Consider the following 20,478-nt stretch of genomic DNA (forward strand, 5'->3'; position numbering starts at 1 on the left):
CAGTCCCAGTGCAACAGAACTCTAATAGTAATAACACGCCATTGACAAATATACAACAAACTATCACAGATCTAAAATCGCGTAATGATTCATTGCATCAGCAAATAAATTCTATACAGCAAGAGATAGCGGACGCACAAGAAACCGCCGCACATAATTATTTTCAACAGAACACACACCGTTACGAAATGCCTCAGATCCATAATACATATAATGTTGGTAGACTTCAGAGAGTAAGAGATTTTACCCAGGAAGAAAGACACCCGAATCCATATTCAAGACAATACGACAACACTTACACACACAGACATGACAGTTTTGATCACAAACATTTTCTTTCAGTTAGAAAGTTTAAAACATTTAAAAACGACAGGGCGCAAATACATCCGTTGGATTTTATCCAACAGTTCAGGGGAGCACTTCCACCATCATGGCCAGTACAACATAAGTTAGAATTTATTGTCAGTTTTCTTGAAGGAGAACCAGCATGACGAATGCGACCAATTGCTAGACAATGTTTTTCCGTAGAAGCATTTGAGGAAGCATTTTTATCAGCATGTTGGTCTGACACTACACAAAACAGCATCAAAGATCGGCTACTTAGTTTGCCAAACTTTGAAAATTCTACCTTTCCAACAATCACACAATTTTTCGAGTACATGGTGGAACAGAACCAGTACCTCAACGAGCCATACAGTCAATCGGCATTAATACAGCTTTGCATTTCAAAACTGCCCAGAGCTTTGAAAGTGTCATTACTGACAGGGCAACAAAAGGACAATGTATCCGCTTTTAGAGACATCTTACAACTATTAGAAGCACACCAGGCAGACTACGCATTTGTTAACAAAAATTTTTCACGACAGAACGGAAAACAAACAAACTCAGCTACTTTTGAACAAACACGATTTGGTAATAACAATCCGAGTAAACGCTTTCGCAGCGAAAATGACAACGAAAACAGGAGTAATGAAAAACATTATACTGACACGGTAAATTTATATTCAGGACAGCAACAGAATCCGAGACTTAACACGCAACCGAATAGGTCAAATTTCCATATGAATCATCGCTCAGATAATGCGACCGGGGAAGGCCATTACGCGGGTCGACCGCAAAATGAACAAAAACAAACGTTTCTACGGGGTGCAGGTGGGCTGCCGTACAGTCACAGTTATAACGACAGGAGAAAAGAAAACGAACACAGACCGCCGAGGACGTTCCACAATGACAATTTTAACGGAAACTACAACAGGGCCCAACAGCTGCGTTACCGTATGAATGTACCAGACACCAGATTTCATCCACCAGACACTGCTAATAATCAAAACGGCAGAACTGTACAGTTGATAGAACACATACCAAACTCCCAAGCTGAAAATCACATATCGGAAGAATTATGACTAGAGAAAACCTGCAATGAATCTCTTAATGTCGATACTATGAAATCACACAGAGAAAACATAACGACCGAAAATGCCATTACATTTGACGACGTGAGAGACACATTGTTACAGGAAAAACCAATCCTACAGAAAACAATATATCACCCAGTAATAGAGATAAATTTACAGTCGCACAATATTTTAGCGATAATTGATTCAGGTTCACCTATGTGCGTAATTAACGAAGACACATTTAACAGATGCAATAGCAATAATGATTACCCAGTATTTCCTTTAAACAGAACGAAGGTCAAGGGAGCTTTTGCAGGAAAAGGCATTGAAGTTAAAAGACAGACACAATTAACATTTGTTTTTGCAGGGGAAACGTTCCACAGTGATTGTTGGATAGTTCCGAATTTAACAACAGACATGATATTAGGAATAAATTTTCTTGTTCAGTACGATGCGAAGATTGACTTCAAATCGTCATACCTCACACTACAAAAGGAAAACAGGGAAGTGATCGTAAGATTTCAAAACACAGTATCCTCCGAAGAACAAAATATACACAGGATCGAGATTATTACTGATTCTCAAGATAACGATTGTTATATCGCACTGTACACGAACACACTTAATAATGACTTGGTAGAGGAACAGGAGTACAATATGTTCGAGACAATTACACGCAAGGTAGACAATAGTGTAGCAAAATGCGACGCAGAACGCACAGAACTTGAAAATATTCTGGTACAACACAAAGCAGTTTTTGCCAATGTTCCAGGAACAATGACAGGATTTATGTACGAATTTCAGGTGAAACCACACGAGACTTTCAAAGCAAAGCATTATCCAATCCCACACATACACACAGAAGCAGTTAAGAAAGAATTACGAGCAATGATCGATCAAGGAATAATAGAACCAGCAGCCAGCCAATATATAAATCCACTACACATTGTTGAAAAGAAGGATGGATCACTACGTTTAGTTTTAGATTCACGTCAAGTTAATAAAATAATCATTACAGAAACCGACCGACCACAGACGTTAGAAGAGTTACTGCAAAAATTTCATGGCACCTCCATTTATACTACACTCGACCTCAAAACAGGGTTTTGGCAAATCCAACTACACCCAAATTGCCGAAAATATACGGCATTCCTTTGCTTTGGGGAATGCTATCAATTTTGTAAACTTCCGTTTGGACTAACGATTTCGTCTGCCGCCTTTATACGAGGCATGAATACTATTCTACCACAAGATCTGAAAAACAAAATTACTACATATGTCGATGACATTTTAATTGCAGCAGAAAACTGGGAACAACACAATCATACTCTTCAACAATTACTGAATACATTCGAGCAGAATGGTGTAACTATAAACTTGCGTAAATCTGAATTTGGTAAAGCGTCAATAAAATTTCTAGGGCACATTATCTCACAAACAGGTATCGCACCAGACCCTGACAAATTGCAAGCACTGAAAGACATCGACGTGCCAACAAACAAAAAGGAACTTCGGAGCTTTTTAGGTCTTATCAATTATTTTAGAAAATTTATCCACTACAAAGCATTAGACACGCCCTTGCTATACCAGCTTACAAGTAAAAACACACTTTGGTCATGGAATGAAGACGTTGAAGCTGAATTCGAGAACTTGAAAGAAGCATTATTAAAAGCACCTTTGTTATCACACCCTGACCCAACACAAAACTTTTCCGTTGCAACAGATAGTTCAACCACAGCACTAGGAGTACATATTTTCCAAGAAATAAAGGAAGAAGATAAGACAGTCGTGAAACACATTGCTTTTGCAAGCAGGATACTTTCTCCAGCAGAGCGCAATTATTCTGTAACAGAATTAGAGACACTATGTGTAATTTACGCTTTTAAGCGATTCCGTCATTTTCTATATGGCCGACATACAACAATATATACCGATCACCAAGCAATCCAGTTTTTATTGTCAGCAAAACTTACGCACGATAGATTAAGCCGCTGGAAATTATACTTACAAGAGTTTGATTTTACCATTATACACATTCCAGGCACGCAGAATACTGTTGCCGTCGCATTGTCGATGTCCATTCACAATAAACGCATGGAGAAAGAAAATACCTTTTGCTACAACAACCATAGTATTATGTATATTAAACAAGTAGCTTTCGAAAACTTTATATCAGCAGCATTACAGGATATAGAGAGAGAACAGCAGAAAGATGAAACACTGAAAGAGATTGTAACGCTTTGGAAAGACAGAAGTAACGCTAAAGTCAGACTTCATTACACTGTACATCAAAATATACTCTTTATTCGATCATACCGAGACGGTAATAATTGGCTTTTATGCTTTACGGAAGGGATCGTAAATAAACTGATATGGTATACACATCTAAGTTATGGACACTACGGAGCGAGGAAATGCTTTCTGATTCTGCGACAAAATTGCCACTTTAATAACATGAAAAAACACATAAGAAAAGTAATAGCATCATGCAAGATATGTCAAAAAGCTAAATCATCAACAGTGTCACACATTCCACCATTGTATCCCATCATACCGGTTAAGTTAAGACACATGGCAGCAGTGGATCTTTTCGGTCCAATCCCCAGAACAAATAATGGTTATAGTTATATTTTTGTAGCTGTAGAACTAACATCCAAATTTGTAACATTTTCTCCACTAAGGAAAGCAACAGCAAGAACAGTATCAAGAGCGTTTGTAAGAGATTTTCTATCAGTAGTAGGACGTGTACAGAAGGTTATTTCGGATAACGGTCCGCAGTTTAGGTCAGACGTATGGAAGAAAATGTTAGAAAGTAAGAACATAACACCTATTTACATATCAAGATATCACAGTTCTTCCAACCCATCAGAAAGAATAATGAAAGAGATCGGGAAGTTATGCAGAATTTATTGTCATAAAAGACATACAACATGGGATAAATATATTTTACAGTTTCAAGAAGTGATAAATGCAATACCCAATGAATCTACGATGCTATCACCAACCGTAATACTGACAAATAAAGACCCACCGAACAAAATTACCGAACTAATTACTTGTCCTAAGACGCGTAGGCTTCGACATTGTGAAATAATAGACACAGCATTAGCAAACACTAAAAGAGCTGCAGATCGGCGGAAGAAACAACAGAAGCAGGTAAGTCGACTACAGAAGTACGAGATTGGCGACAAAGTACTGATTCGCACTCATTTTCTTTCCAACAAAGGTAAGCACAGATGCCGTAAATTCGAACTTCTGTATGCAGGCCCTTACAGAGTTCGTAATATTCCACACGCTAATGTAGTGCATGTGGAAACGCTACGTAAGAAGAAATCATTAGGGAATCATCATGTATCCAACGTGAAACATTTCTTGACTTAAATTTTTGCATTTCAGCTGACGAAAGGACGGCGTGACACGTAAGTATGCAACAATGGTAGTTTCAGCGCGCTTCAGTAACAAACAAAGCCGCGACACGCAGCGGGCCGCTAATATTTCACCGTACCTTAAAGAACACAGCAGTATTTAATGATGCTACGCCAGCCAAGACAAATAAAAACACGAGAAACATTTCCTAACTTAAAGAGAACATGCAGACAACGACACGACGTATGAATTTGTGCACTGAGAGCTCATAAATGAAAGAAATTTTTTTTATAACGTGACATAATTACTTAAGAAAATGTCGATTTTTGCAATAGCTAAACTGATAATATAGATCGTTCATTAATCAATTATTTTAGTGGTAACATTAACATGTACTCTTTATTCCAGAATGCAGCATTGTTGTCACACGTCATCAAAATGAAACGTAGTTTTAGTTAGAATAAGGATGTGAATCTTTAGGTCACGCAGATAGCTGACGCTAATTGTCATTACAGAAATTTTATAGGTCATGCCGGGAGCTGACGTGATTTTGCAGCAGTTAATATTATGATAAAGTGTTTTATAGGTCATGCCAGGAGCGGACGAGAAGTACCAGAAGATGTTTATTGAAGTCATGCCGTGCACTGACGATAATTAATACTGAATGTTTTATAATAAGTCATGCCGTGCGCTGACGTTAATTAATGCTGAATGTTTATAACAGGTTATGCAGAGAGTTGACACAGATGCAGAAGAAGAATGTGTATGTTATGTTAGTATATAAGAAATGTATAATGTTAAGAAATAATTTTGCTAGCATGTGACACATTGCAACACTATGGATGGGGACCACACATTACAATGTCTAACCAGAATAATGTTTACCTTAATTTTCAGCTGCAAAAGAATACTTTAAATAATTTTATGACAGTAATTTTATTGTATATTATGACCTGACATTTGACGACTCATAACTGACGACTACACCCCTGAATGGAAGATAAAATTTTAGGACAGTAAGTCAAGAAATGCATTGTCAACAAAATTTATAATTAATGATGTAAGAAACTAAGATATGTAAATACAGAATAAGTAATAATGTACTTGTCTATAACAAATCTGTATACTATCAAATACTGAATAAGTAGGAACTTTTATGTCTTTTATATATGGGAATAATTTTCTGGAAGAATTCTTAAATTAAAACTACATATTGTTACAAATTACGACACAACATATTTTGTCATAGGGAAAATTATTTGGTAGTCAAATTATGGTACCAACAATGTCCGTGAACCCATTGCCAAAACAATTTTACCCGTACCTTAATTCCTGTGCATCCCCATGGTTATTGAGCACAGAATCAGTGAATTGTGAAACACGTGACTTCAACCAATGATGTTCTCGACGAGGTGTTTGCATACCTAGATGCACACCACAGCCCGATGTATGTCAATTGGTGCCTGCATACCTAGATACACACCACAGTATGATGTACGACAATAGGTGTTTGCATACCAAGATGCACACCACCAACCTTAATGGACCATTGGAGATGGAACTTAATCCTGATGTGGCTGCGGCAACTCAGGCTATTCGACGACGTACTTAGTGTTTGGGTACACTAAAACTATGGAGCAAGGCGATGATGGAACCACATGGCGAAACCTGGTGTTGTGCTATGTGAGGGAAAGGAACAGACTTTTGAGTGCATTCACAGACAGTTGCCAGTGCTTTGACCATGCTATCCAATTCCTTTTGTACCTTCCTTAATTGTGGTACTAAGAGATGCCAATTTGAATTAAATGTTTCATAATGTAAACTTTCAATTGCTTCATATGATCTGTATATTGATTTTCACATTTACTCTTATTCTTGTTGTTAAATTTAAGGGAACCAAATTTTACTTGATGTACAATTCCTACTAAAACCCTTTCTATTTACATATTCTCTTTATTAGAGATAGACAAATCATTTCGTATGACAGCATTTGTGTATACACTTTGTTCAAACTATTTTCTATAATCAAATTTTATACTTATGTTGAGTCCATATGACTCAACAACGTAGTAAAATTTTAAGAAAGCCGAGTAGCGGCATATGTAATTATGTAATAGGCGTATTTAAACTGTTTTAGCATGTAATTATCTGAACTGTTTCTTATTTAAATTGTTTTGTTAATTAAATTGCATTGTGTATTATTGAGAAAGAGCGGGAAACCGCGCATAGATACATTTTGAGAAAGAGCGGGAAACAGCGCGCAGTAATACATCTGTAATGGTAGCAGGGATTGTCTGCACCAAAAACCATTGTTGGCGGCGAGACCGCACTTTTGTAGCATTGAGCGTTGGAAGCGAGCAGTTGCGAGTAAGATGTGAGACGAGGCAGTCGTAGCTAGCGAGACATGAGAGGAGGTCGCTGTAAGCGAGGTATGAATTAACACTTTGAAAGAAGCGGTGTGCTCGCCAGCCACTCGCTATATGTAGCGCAATGCTAGTTTTTAAGAATTTTTGTAAAGAACTATGCCCCTTGTAATTGTTTGTCAAGATCGTTCTCAGAATATAGTTATGTAATTTTGATGGAAAATTAGGTATGTAGCGCAACGCTACTTTTTAAGAATTTTTGTAAAGAACTATACCCCTTGTAATTGTTTGTCGAGATCGTTCTCAGAATATAGTTAACTTCTACCAGATTAAATGCATTAAGAATTTTCTATCCCAAAATCATTCACGTAAATGCTTTACGGAATTTATTGTTATCTTAAAAGAAAAGTCTAAACTGAGCTTCAGCTTTTATCAAATCTAAATTAACTTCAACTTAAAGAATTCCAGTCACAAAGTATTATGAAACTCCACCAGCGGCTTATAATTATGTTAAAGAGAAGTAAGTATATTCATTCCACAGTTTGCTGTAGCAGTCAGATGGCGATCCAGTATAAATAATTAAAGGTAAGAATCAGTCTTAATAATTTCAGGTAACGACTGAGGGCCACGGCGACAACACATTTTATGTTTCGTCGTAATAATCAGCAGGTAGTCTTGACAGAGCAGCAGTTAAAAGATTTTAAGAGACGCAGCGTTCAGTCAGCAAGCAAACGTTCATCAAATATTAGACGGGAAGGTTTCAATGTAAAAGGACATAGAGAATGCTCCTCTGAACAATTTGAGGCAGGGAATCTGGGGTCGGAGAAACAATCTGAAGGAGATGTGGAAGTAAACTTGTCTAGCGCTTTGTCTACCATTACTGTTTTCCAGCTTATTCACAAGCATACAAGTTTACACGTTCTGCGCTGTTCATTTAAATGTACATTCTTTATTTCCCGCAAGGAAACAAGGAGGGCGAGCGTTATTCTAGGAAGTCACGATGCAGGTTTTGTTTACTTTACTTGTTCATAAGGTGGCTATGTTGCACCGTATTTAGTGTCCCATGACAGAACGTGCTATGAATCAAGGAGAGACCCATTCATTACTCAGTGCTATTCAGAGACGTACAGTGCAGTACGATAGAGCGGTACCGGCACAGTTTCACAGAACTCACTGAAATGCGCCTTGTGTATACTGAAGTATGTTGGAATGCTCTCGCTGCTGAAAGGCTGTACAGGGAACGATTTCCTAACATGCATTATTCGTTACGACGCGTGTTAATTTCTCTCGATCGACGAATGCCGGAAACCGGTTCATTGGGAAGAAGAAACAAAGGAGCTGGCAACATGAGGACCACTCGTATACACTATTATCTCCTTGAGCTGCCCTCACCAACCGTAGGTTCCCTACCTCAAAGTGTTCATTCCAGCATCCTCTACACCCTGTTAAATTTTTGCACGCTCTTACGGGAACTCTCTGTATGTATTTACACCATTTCTAAACCTCTACAAAATAAGGATTTCTCGAGAATTCGTTGTTAATCGCATGATTTTTTTTTGTTATAAAATGACGAGAAACCTCATGTTGGTGGTTAAAGTATTATTGTAACTTATGTACTGTGACACAACACACGGAGAATCCATAAGAAACGCAATGTTCTTGGTGCAGTTGGTTATTATTAAGATTAGAGATTAGATTAGATTAGATTAGTACTTGTTACATAGATCATGAATACGACACTTCGTAATAATGTGGTACGTGTCACGTTAATAAAAACTGTCTATACAAGATATTAAATTACACAGAATATTACTTGACACTTAATATTTTTAATTTTTTTTTCTTTGGTGTGTGTTGTGGAAATTACCCACTTACTATATCCAAAAATTCATCTAACGTAAGGAGTTGCCATTAAGAAATTCTTTTAATTTACTTTTAAATGCTATATGGCTTTGTGTCAGACTTTTGATGCTATTAGGTAAGTGACCAAAGACTTTTGTGGCAACATAATTTCCCCCCTTCCGAGCCAAAGTTAGATTTAACATCGAGTAGTGAAGATCATCCTTTCTCCTAGTGTTGTAGCCACGTACACTGCTATTACTTTTGAATTCGTTCGGGTTGTTAATACCAAACTTCATAAGTCAATATATGTATTGTGAGGTTATAGTGAAGATCTCTAGCTCTTTAAATAAGTGTCTGCAGGATGATCTTGAATTATCTCCAGCAATTATTCTGATTACACGCTTTTGTGCAATGAACACTCTTTTACTCATTGATCAGTTACCCCAGAATATAATGCCATACGAAAGCAGAGAATGAAAATGGGCGTGGTAAGCTAATTTACTGAGATGTATATCGCCAAAATTTGCAATGACCCTAATAGCGTAAGTAGCCGAACTCAAACATTTCAGCAGACCTTCAGTGTGTTTTTCCCAGTTCAACCCCTCATCGATGCATACACCTAGAAATTTTTGAATATTCTACCTTAGCTACCGATTTCTGATCGAAGCCTATATTTATTAACGGTGTCATTCCATTTACTGTGTGGAACTGTATGTACTGTCAAAGTTTAATGAGAGCCCATGGTTGCAGAGAACCACTTAATGGTTATCTGAAAAACATCGTTTACAATTTCACCAGTTAATTCTTGTCTGTTTGGTGTGATAGCTGTACTTGTATAGTCAGTTAATAACATTTCTACCTTTAAAGCTTTCCCTTATTAACAAATCTAGGATTAAGGCTTTCAGGAGACGGAAAGACGCAAATTTGGTCACATGGTCAGATGGTCAAGATAGTACAATCAGTAGAGTTGTATAATTATAAGATACCGACTGACGTGATGCTAGCCCCTGTCTCATCGTATCCAATTTTTTTACTATACTTCGCGCTATCTAATAGGATGTGATTCTGTCTTATTACTTTAATAAAAGTATATGCTATCATATTCTTTTTTCTTTTTACGGAGGGTGGGGGGGGGGGGTTGTTAGTCTTCTGAATGAATTCCTCTCCTGTGGCAACCCCTTCATCTCAACTTATCGTTTACAACTTGCGTCCTCGATTATTTGCTGGGTGTACTCCAGTCCCTGCCTTCCTCTACACTTTTTGCGCTCCACAGCTCCATCTAGTACCACAGAAGTCATTCCTTGATGTCGTAACGGATGTCCCTTCTCCTTCTCAATGATTTCGACATAATCCTTTCCTCTCAGTTTCTGCTGAAAACCTCCTGATTCCTTACCTTATCAGCCCACCTAATTTTCAACATTCGTCGGTTGCATCATATCTCAAATGCTACGATTCTCCTTTGTTCCACTTCTCCCACAGTGAATGTTTCGCTACCATTCAGTGATGTGCTCTAGACGTTAGCTCTCAGAGATTTCTTCCCCAAATTCAATGTCATGCAAATATAAGCGCGCCCTTTCTGAGGAGTGAGTTTGCCCGACTGACTTGATCTACAAGACAGCCTGCACAGCTTGCAGAACGAGGAGCGTTTGAAAAGTCCGTGGAAAAATTAAAACTACTTACGTGTTTGGGGTAAACCTTTTTTATTTTTCGATATAGTCTCCTTTGAGACGTATACACTTCGTCCAACGCTGCTCTAATTTGTTGATCCTTTCTGAATAATAGGAATTGTCAAAGTCTGCAAAATAGCTGTCAGTTGATGCAATCACCTCTTCGCTTGACCCCCGCCAGCCATTTCTTCAAATTGGCGAACAAATAGTAGTCCGAGGGAGCCAAGACTGGAAAATAAGGGGGATGTGAAACGTGTTGGAATCATGTTTCCATTAATTTTGCGACCCCAACTGCTGAGGTGTGTGCTGGTGCATTGTCATGATGGAAAAGGACTTTTTTGCGGTCCAATCGCCAGTGTTATTCTTGCAGCTCGGTTTTCAGACGGTCCAATAACGATGAATAATTTGCACCTGTAACAGTTTTACCCTTTTCCAGATAGTCGATGAGGATTATCCCTTGCGAATCCCAAAAGACAGTCGCCATAACCTTTCCTGCCGAAGGAATGGTCTTCGCCTTTTTTGGTGCAGATTCTCCCTTGGTAACCCATTGTTCAGATTGTTGTTTGGTGTCAGGAGTATAGTAATATATCCATGTTTCATTCAAAGTGCCGAAACGACACTTAAAGTCCTGCGGATTCTTCCTGAACAGCTGCAAATTATCCTTGCAACGCTTCACGCGATTCCGTTTTTGGCCAAGTGTGAGCAATCGCGGAACCCATCTTGCAGATAGCTTTCTCATGTCCAAATGTTTATGCAAAATATTATGTACCCATTCATTCGAGATGCGCACAGCACTGGCAATCTCACGCACCTTAGCTCTTCTGTCATCCATCACCTCGTCATGGATTTTATCAATGATTTCTGGAGTCGTAACCTCCACAAGGCGTCCAGAACGTTCAGCATCACTTGTGCCCATATGGCCACTCCGAAAATTTTGAAACCACTTATAAACTGTTCTAATCGAAGGTGCACAGTCGACGGCAATGTTTATCAAGCTTCTGTTTAGTCTCCTGAGGCGTTTTGCCTTTCATAAGGTAATGTTTAAACACCACACGAAATTCTTCTTCGTCCATTTTTTGACACTCAACTTCCTTGATTCACACGAATGTCAAACACAAAGAAATAGACCAATATGGGTGATACGTGGTGTGCGTTCTTTCCAAAGATGCTACGAACTAAACATGACCAAGATACGGTGGTGCCATCTCTCGGACTTTGCATGGACTTTTCAAGTGCCCCTCGTAATATATTTTGCACTTCCTTGTTTTAAGTTTCGTATCTCACATGCCGTAAAGATACTGCTACTAAAAAGCAACGGTGATCAAGTGAGAATGACCTTAGGATTTCCCTTAGGAGGGAGTATGATGAAATAATTTTTATCTTATGTGGAGAACTACTGTAAATTTTTATCACACTATTTGTAATGGAATTTTTATAAGCCGGTGTCCTTGACAGGACATGGTACTTTCCTTTTTGCTGCATAATATGTCTACGGATATTGATGTTTTTATTTAGGCACGCTACAGACAGAATAATGTGGGTAGCATTAGGGCAATAGAGGAAACGAGCGCGTTAATAGAGCTAATGTTCGAAATTTACGTGCGTCCGTTTCGCAAACCGTGATTTGCAAGGCAAACACAACGAGAACTACAGCTGGAGCCTGCCCTGATAGCAAGTCGCATCGTTTCTGATCGTTCAGCAGCACACTGAACTCGGCTCGTCCAACGCTGACGTTCGACAGCACGGTCTGTGTGCTGACGGCTTATGGCCGATGCTAATTTGCTGGGCGATTTCGTACGATTCAACTACGCCACATCCATTGCAGCAGTGAATGAGATAATAACGACCCCACGGCGATCTCTGCAGATCCACCTAAACGGAACCCACTGTGGCGAGAATGGTCAATTGATTCCGTTTCGCACTAAAAGCGAAGTGCGGCAGCGCGCTGCGAAGGACGAGCTCGTGCGGAGAAGGGGGGCGGAGAATATTGTCGGACATTCCGCGTCGCTACCGCGCACCGTGTCTGGAAGAGTAGAGAATGGCCGGGAAGCGGACAATAATGCGTGGGAAGCGGCGGAACGCTCCGTGAAGGGAAGACAGAGAAAGAGGGAGATGGAGAAGTTGTTTGTTGGCCAGTCCCGCCGTATTGTCTTTTTGTCTTCCGCTGTTTCCGTTACTGGGAAAGGCAGCGCTGTCTGCAAGAGGGATATACGGCTCTACTTCCCACTCTAATATTAACTTCGCAGCCGTGTCCGCATCGCTTTCCCGTTCTCACGTCACGCAATACACCACTGCTGTATTATAAGCCTAGCGATCCAGAAGATTTTATACATCGACGAGCTGGTGGTGAGCTCATGTTTCCAAAATTTTCGCCGGTCAATCAGGCCTTCGCTTTCGAGAAAAAAAAATGACAGCTGCTTTCCTTATTTACAGTGGTGGAATACTTATTACATAACCATGAATTACTTCGTCTTCTTGTCTTTTGCAGCAGGTTGCTTCAGGTTATACCAGTCCCATTGTTGCTAAATTTTGTTGACATGTACTTGCCTTAATAATCTGACTTCTTCATACATGTTTCCCAACAATACACAACTCTTTGTTGTTGTCATTTGGTTTTACAATAAAACCAGTGTTTATGCTGCCATTTTTGGTTGAGACTTTGCAGTGAGAAGATGGGCAGGTCAATTGAATTAACGCCAGTAAAGAAAGCTGCTATACTTCATTATTCGTCTGTTGGTCTCAGCACCAGAGAGATAGCCTCTAAGACAGGATTTAATCAGTCTACGATTGCGAGGTTGCTGAAAAAAATACAGGTAAAAAGGAAATATTGATCGTGAGGAAGGAAGAGGTCAGAAAAGGGCGTCTACTGCCAAACAGGACGGGGTATTGAAGGCTTTCGCTCAATAATCGTCGCCTGTCATCAACTGAACTAAAGCGAGACTGGGAAGAAATGTGCGACATCTCAGTAACCATTAGAACTGTAAGAAATAAACTAATAGAGGCTGGACTCTAAACCCGTCGTCCTATAAGGAAGCCTTTATTGACCAAGATAATGCTACAACAGCGACTACAATGGGCAAAGGCACATGTGACATGGACACCAGAGATGTGGAACAAAGTACTCTTCTCAGACGAGTCCAAATTTAATCTGCATGGCTCAAATGGAAAAGTGTTCGTGCGTCGAAGAAAAGGTGTGCGTAACACCTACAGTCAAACACTCACATGGACAGATGGTGTGGGGTGCATTTCCAGTCACGGAGTAGGTCGCCTGGACTTCATCAGTGGCACTGTCAACGCAGATGCCTACATAAGCATCCTTGAAAGGAAGCTTATGCCAACCATTAGAGACCAGTTTGGAGATGTTTCCAATTGCATTTTTCAGGATGACTCCACTCCTTGCCATTGAGCTTTGAAGGTGAGTCCTATGACTAATGTTTGTACCAAGCACGAAGCAGATTACTTTCTTGGTTGATTATCACGTACTTCTACATTTCAGGTAAAATCTTTCCTTACACTAATTGGGGTTCGAGTATTTGAGAGACCTGGAAACAGCCCTGATCTCAGTCCTATTGAGAACTTTTGGAAAGTTATGGAAAATACTATCACAAAAAACGGAATAAACGGGAGCTATTGGAAATCCTTGTGCGTGTGTGGTTTCATGAACTGAGTGAGGAGTACATCAAAAAGTTAATTCTTTCAATGCCTTCACAATGCCAAGCGGTGATTAAGGCGCGTGGTGGAGCAACGAAGTATGAAATGCAACAGTCTGTTCATATGAGGCAATACAAACACTAAAATCCATCAGTGTTATGTAACAACATGACTGTGCAGTGTTTCTTTCAACATGAGTATTCATATTTCAGAATAGCAAACAGAATAGCTGACATATCCACTTAACACTCATTTTTCAAGAAAGTGTTAAATTATATAAAAAACATTTTTTTGTAAACAAAAATTAAAAATTAAAACAAATTGACAAAAATTATCGTGTGTATTCATTTCTGATAGAAACCAAGACAAATCAGGGAAATTTAGCTCAGTTATTCAATGATTTTGAAACCTTCCCGTCTCCTCTATACCTCTTTTGTTATTGATAACCTTCCATTTTACAATAAACTATGAAACCTTTCCTTAGGATTTCTATCTCTTGCTTAGTAATAACAAATGAAATCTTCCCTTTGAAATTTATTCTCTTTATCTATCTTCGCATACAAATTTAATTGCTGCTTATTAAAAGTGATTTTCTGATTATTTCGACGAAACACAGAATGTGTCGTCGTCGTGGCCCTCATTCGTTATCTGCAATAACCTAAAACTGTTCCTTACCTTTTTTACTGTTACTGGATCGCCATCTGACTGCTACATCGAACTGCGACATGAATATACTTACTCTGTTTTACTATACTCTATTAGCTGCTGGTGGGCTTTCATAATAATTGGCGGTGTTTATTACCAAAGTTGATGTTATTCTTTAATAGCAAAGCTGACGTTATTGTTTAATTAATTTGACTGAAGTTATGTAATTCATAGTTAAACTTTTTCTTGACAACAATAAAATTTTGCAAAGTTTTACTTTGATAGTTTCTGGGATGGATTATAATTAGAAATGCAATATTGCTGGCAAAAGTTAATTATATTTTGAATGAAATGATTTTACAAACGTTCAAATGGAACTTTCTTTTTACAATAATCTTACAATTAGCAATGCGCAAGCATACCTTCAGTAGTCTTGAGTTTCTCAAAAAATTAATTCAATAATATTAGTTCCTCTTATTATAATAGTTAGCTGATGTCTCTGTACATCCGTTTATAATCTCTTGTAAATCATAGCTAGTGGCTGGCAGGCACACTACTCCACTCAACCTCTCGCTTCAGACCTGCTACCGACTCGCTTCACATCTCGCTTACTGCTGACTTCCTACGAACGCTAAAGTGCAGTCTCTCCTGCCATCAATGCTTTCTGGTTCAGACAGTCCCTGCTACCACTAGAAAATGTATCAATACGCGGTCTTTCCCGCTCTTTTCTTAAAATGTATCCTTACGCTGTCTCTCCCGCCCTTTTTAAAATATATCAATTTGCGGTCTCTCTTGTCAACAATACTTTGGTGCAGACATTCCCTGCTACCACAATTATTTCCACCATGACAAATATTAATTATTCTTACTTAATCCTATTAATAAAACATAAACATCTTTCATAAACTGTGATTTGACAACAGACAATAGAAATATACACGTCTTACAGTTGTAACAAAAATTGTTAATTGTAAGAGGTGATGCAATAAATATTTCCACCACTGTAGTTTAATCGTATGTACTGAAGGTGGGGAGGGGAAGAAAGGAAAGGGAAGAAGACGGATCACTGCTGTCGGCTGCATCGGGACATTACGTGGGTTCGGCGGCAATGAGTGAAAATTTCTACTGGACAGGGATTCGAACCCAGGATCTCCTAATTCCTATGCAGGTGCGTTAACCACTGCGACATCCGTGACACGGCGTTAGCGCCACTGTGCGGACTACCCAGGTACGCATCAAGGCCGATCCTCACTGCAATCGAGGGCCACCTATCCGCAGTCCAGGTCAAAAATGGCTCCAACTACTGTGGGACTTAACATCTGAGGTCATCAGTCTCCTAGACTTAGAACTACTTAAACCTAACTAACCTAAGGACATCACACACATCCATGTCGGTGGCAGGATTCGAGCCTACGACTGTAGCAGCAGCATCGTTCCGGATTGAAGCGCCTAGAACCGCTCGGCTACAGCGACCGGCGCAACCCATGTCCATTTCCTCCATGTTCGCTATTCCGAGATTCCCACAGGAGGTCAGACGTATTTGAACATCTGCACTGAAGATGGTGAGTTCATTGTCCAGATAGGACTATCAAATAATGTAAATCTGCGGTGTCTGTTCTTTTGGACATGTCAGAAAGAACAGACGACACACATTCATATAATCTCAGAGTAGCAAACATGGAGGTAACGGACAAAGATTTCGTATAGGTGGTGCTCGATGGGAATGTGAAGTAGCCGTGAGATATCCCATGCACTAGTGATAAAGCTGTGTCCCAGGTGCCGCAGCGGTTAACTCAACGGTCTCATAAGCAGGAGATCCGAGGTTCGAATCCCAATCCTGCACAAATTTTTACTCGCCAGCGCTGATTCCGCGTCATGTTACGATGCAGTTGACAGCAGTGATCCCACTCCCCATTCTTACCTTTCTTTTTTTCCCCTCTCCACCTTGAATTTACATACACTGTGTAATCAAAAGTACCCGGACACCACCAAAAACATACGTCTTTCATATTAAGTGCATTATGCTGCCACCTACTGCCAGGTACTCCATATCAGCGACCTCAGTAGTCATTAGACATCGTGAGAGAGTAAAATGGGGCGCTCTGAGGAATTCACGGACTTTGGACGTGATCAGGTGATTGGGTGTTATTTGTGTCATACGCCTGCACGCGAGATCTCCACACTCCTGAACATCCCTAGGTCCACTGTTTCCGATGTGGTAGTGTAGTGGAAACGTGAAGGGACACGTACAGCACAAAAGCGTACAGGCCGACCACGTCTGTTGAGTGGGAGAGACCGCCGACAGTTGAAGAAGGTCGTAATGTGTAATAATAGGGAGACATGTATCCAGACCATCACACAGGAATTCCAAACTGCATCAGGATCCACTGCACGTACTATGACAGTTAGGCGGGAGGTGAGGAAACTTGGATTTCATGGTCGAGATGCTGCTAGTAAGCCACACATCATGCTAGTAAATGCCAAATGTAAGGAGCGTAAACATTGGATGACAGAACATTGGAAAAATGTGTGGAGTGACGAATCACGGTACACAATGTGGCGATCCGATGGCAGGTTGTGGGTATGGCGAATGCCCGGTGAATGTCATCTGCCAGCATGTGTAGTGCCAACAGTAAAATTCGGAGGCGGTGGTGTTATGGTGTGGTCGTGTTTTTCATGGAGGGGGTTTGCACCCCTTGTTGGTTTTCGTATCACTATCACGGCACAGGCCTACATTGCTTCCCACTGGTGAAGACCAATTCGGGGATGGCGATTGCATCTTTCAACACGATCGAGCACCTGTTCATAATGCACAACCTGTGGCGGAGAAGTTACACGATAATAACACCTCTGTAAAGGACTGCCCTGCACAAGTTCTGTCCTGAATCCTATAGAACACCTCTGGGATGTTTTGGAACGCCCACTTCGTGCCAGGCCTCACCGAGCGACATCGATACCTCTCCTCAGTACAGCACACCGTGAAGAATGGACTGCCATTCCCCAAGAAACCTTCCAGCACCTGTTTCAACGTATGCCTGCGAGAGTGGAAGCTGTCATCAAGGCTAAGTATGGGCCAACACCATGCTGAATTCCAGCATTACCGATGGAAGGCGCCACGATCTTATAAGTCATTTTCAGCGATGTGACCGGATACTTTCGATCACATAGTGTATAATGTATCGAAGCTGTGTATGCCGCATGGTGCCTGATCTTTCTGACACGTCCAAAAGAACAAACTCCACACATTCATATAATTAATTTAGTCGATTGATTTTCTTGTAGAGAGCTTCATTACTTCTTTTCTCGTATCGGTCATGGTGTTTTATTGGCGCAAATGTTAATCTCAGGATGTTTCTTTCTTTTGTCCCGTCCAAGTCTGGATTTCACTTTCCGCTGCGCATGAATGTTACAGTTTTGTTTTTATAAGAAACACTGTAACTTTTCTTGGGAGGAGATACATTACTAAACTGTCACACAATATTTTTGCGCAACGCAATCTGATTTTCAATAATCCCTACAAAAGAATAGCCCTGACTAACAATAACTTATACCTTTCATGAATCACTTACCTGTCAAAAATCTTCGTCACTCGAACTACTGCAATACAGCGAGCGCCAATACTGCCAGCTAAATAAAAGATTCTAACTACTAATAGGCATAGCTAGCAAATGAAAGATTCTGATAGAGAACAAACAATGTATTTACCTTAATAGTGTTCAAAAGATGACATCCAATTAAACAAATTTCCTTTTTCTGGAGGACACACGTCCAGATCGTCCGCTCAAAACTCTGGCATCTCTCTCCCCACATCCGCCACTGCTGGCGGCTCACCACCAACTGCCCAGCGCTACGCGCTGTTCACGTCCAACTGCCCAACACTACACAAGCGAATATTCCAACAAGGAGTCCAACCAACCACAGACTGCACACAGCACAGTCAGCGATTTTCAAATACACAGCGCTACGTGGCGTTACCAACATAAAAACCTAAACAGCCTACTTACAGACTCAGATGTAACATAACAAACTGTGCACAATGCAAACAGCTGACCCACACAAATTGGTCTTTATCAAAATCCAAATTAACCGAAGAAATTAACTGGTCTATCTAAGGACAAAAATTTCAGCACATTCATTGCTGCTAAATTCAAGAGGAATCCCAAAATGTGATTTGCGCGTAATGCTAACTTCTCCAACAGAAAAAATTAAGAAACACAGAATCCGTAAAATATTCAATTAATATAAAACAATACTTTAATTTCGTCGATCATATTAGAAGTTTGGTGAAAGCCTGCAAGTGGGTCATTCATGATTTAAATAATTAAAACGACACATGTAATTTATTTTTGATGCTTAGCGGAATGCGTTTCTAGAATTTATTCTCATTTTCAAGTACATTTGTTTAAATAAATATGTTTGGTGATGTTTGCCCTTGTGATTTTCAGCCTCTCTTGCGTCTTGTTGACGTTGGACTGCAATTGAAAAGTCGGACAAAATGAATCTTTCAGTGTTTTTAAATGTTAGTGTTAGAAATGGAATTTTTATTTGTCTGCTTATAGGTATTGTGTCTCCTCCATTATACTGAATATCACACACACACACATATCATCACTTACGCTGTTTGTTTATAAATCATGCTACAAAGATACTACGACACTAGCTTGTACACAGTCAGAGCTGTCACAGTGCTTTTGGATTTCATTATGTGAGGGGGTCTTAGAGAAACCCTTCACCGTTCTATTCACACATGTACGTGTGATGTGTACATAATGTCATCCCCCCCCCTCCTCCCACCGTCCCCCACCCCATGGTCACGTAGAGGTAGACTCGAAACGGGAAGGATAAAAAATCCTAACCACATTTTGACGCTTCGTATCACCTTCAAATTTCGTCGGACATTTTGAACGGTTTCTAGAGGTTCCATAGGGTATACCAGAGCAAAAATTGTAGTCACGCTGTAGTCCAAAGTGGCACGATCACCTTCAGTAGGGTCGTAGTCCCACGATGTCCGCAGAGAAGACTTGAATCATCCAGGGGTATCAGCAGTGTCGAAGGGCGTCTAGAAAGCCGCCTTGTTGCTCATCGTACTGTGAACTGTTGTTCTCGATCGCGAAATGTGCGGCAATCAGAGTCGCGAGAGAACGGGTATTTTCATTGACGCCATTTATTCCACCGTCTGAGGCCATTCCGTGTCGATATTGAGGGGCAATGTGGCTGAAATGTTTCTCTCTCCCACCTGTAAGAAATCCGCGTTATTTCACCGCTGGTCATCGCAGTTCCGACTGTCATCACAGAGACGTCAAGAGAAGGAATGAAGTGTGTGCAGAGAGATGGTCAGACCGCCGTATCGCGTGGCACGCCCAGGGCGTAGTGCAGTGTTGTGCTGAAATTTTGTGCCAGAATGACGTCGTTGACCATCTTACAAGTCACATGAACGGGTGAGCTCGACTTTTCTTTCAGCACGTGTCGACACCATCTCATTTGAAAAGTAGTCGAGCCAAAGAATGACGTTGCATGTCGACATCCATTTTCACCGTTATGAAGAAA

Source organism: Schistocerca gregaria, chromosome 9 (genome assembly GCF_023897955.1).
Source record: "Schistocerca gregaria isolate iqSchGreg1 chromosome 9, iqSchGreg1.2, whole genome shotgun sequence".
Taxonomy (NCBI): domain Eukaryota; kingdom Metazoa; phylum Arthropoda; class Insecta; order Orthoptera; family Acrididae; genus Schistocerca; species Schistocerca gregaria.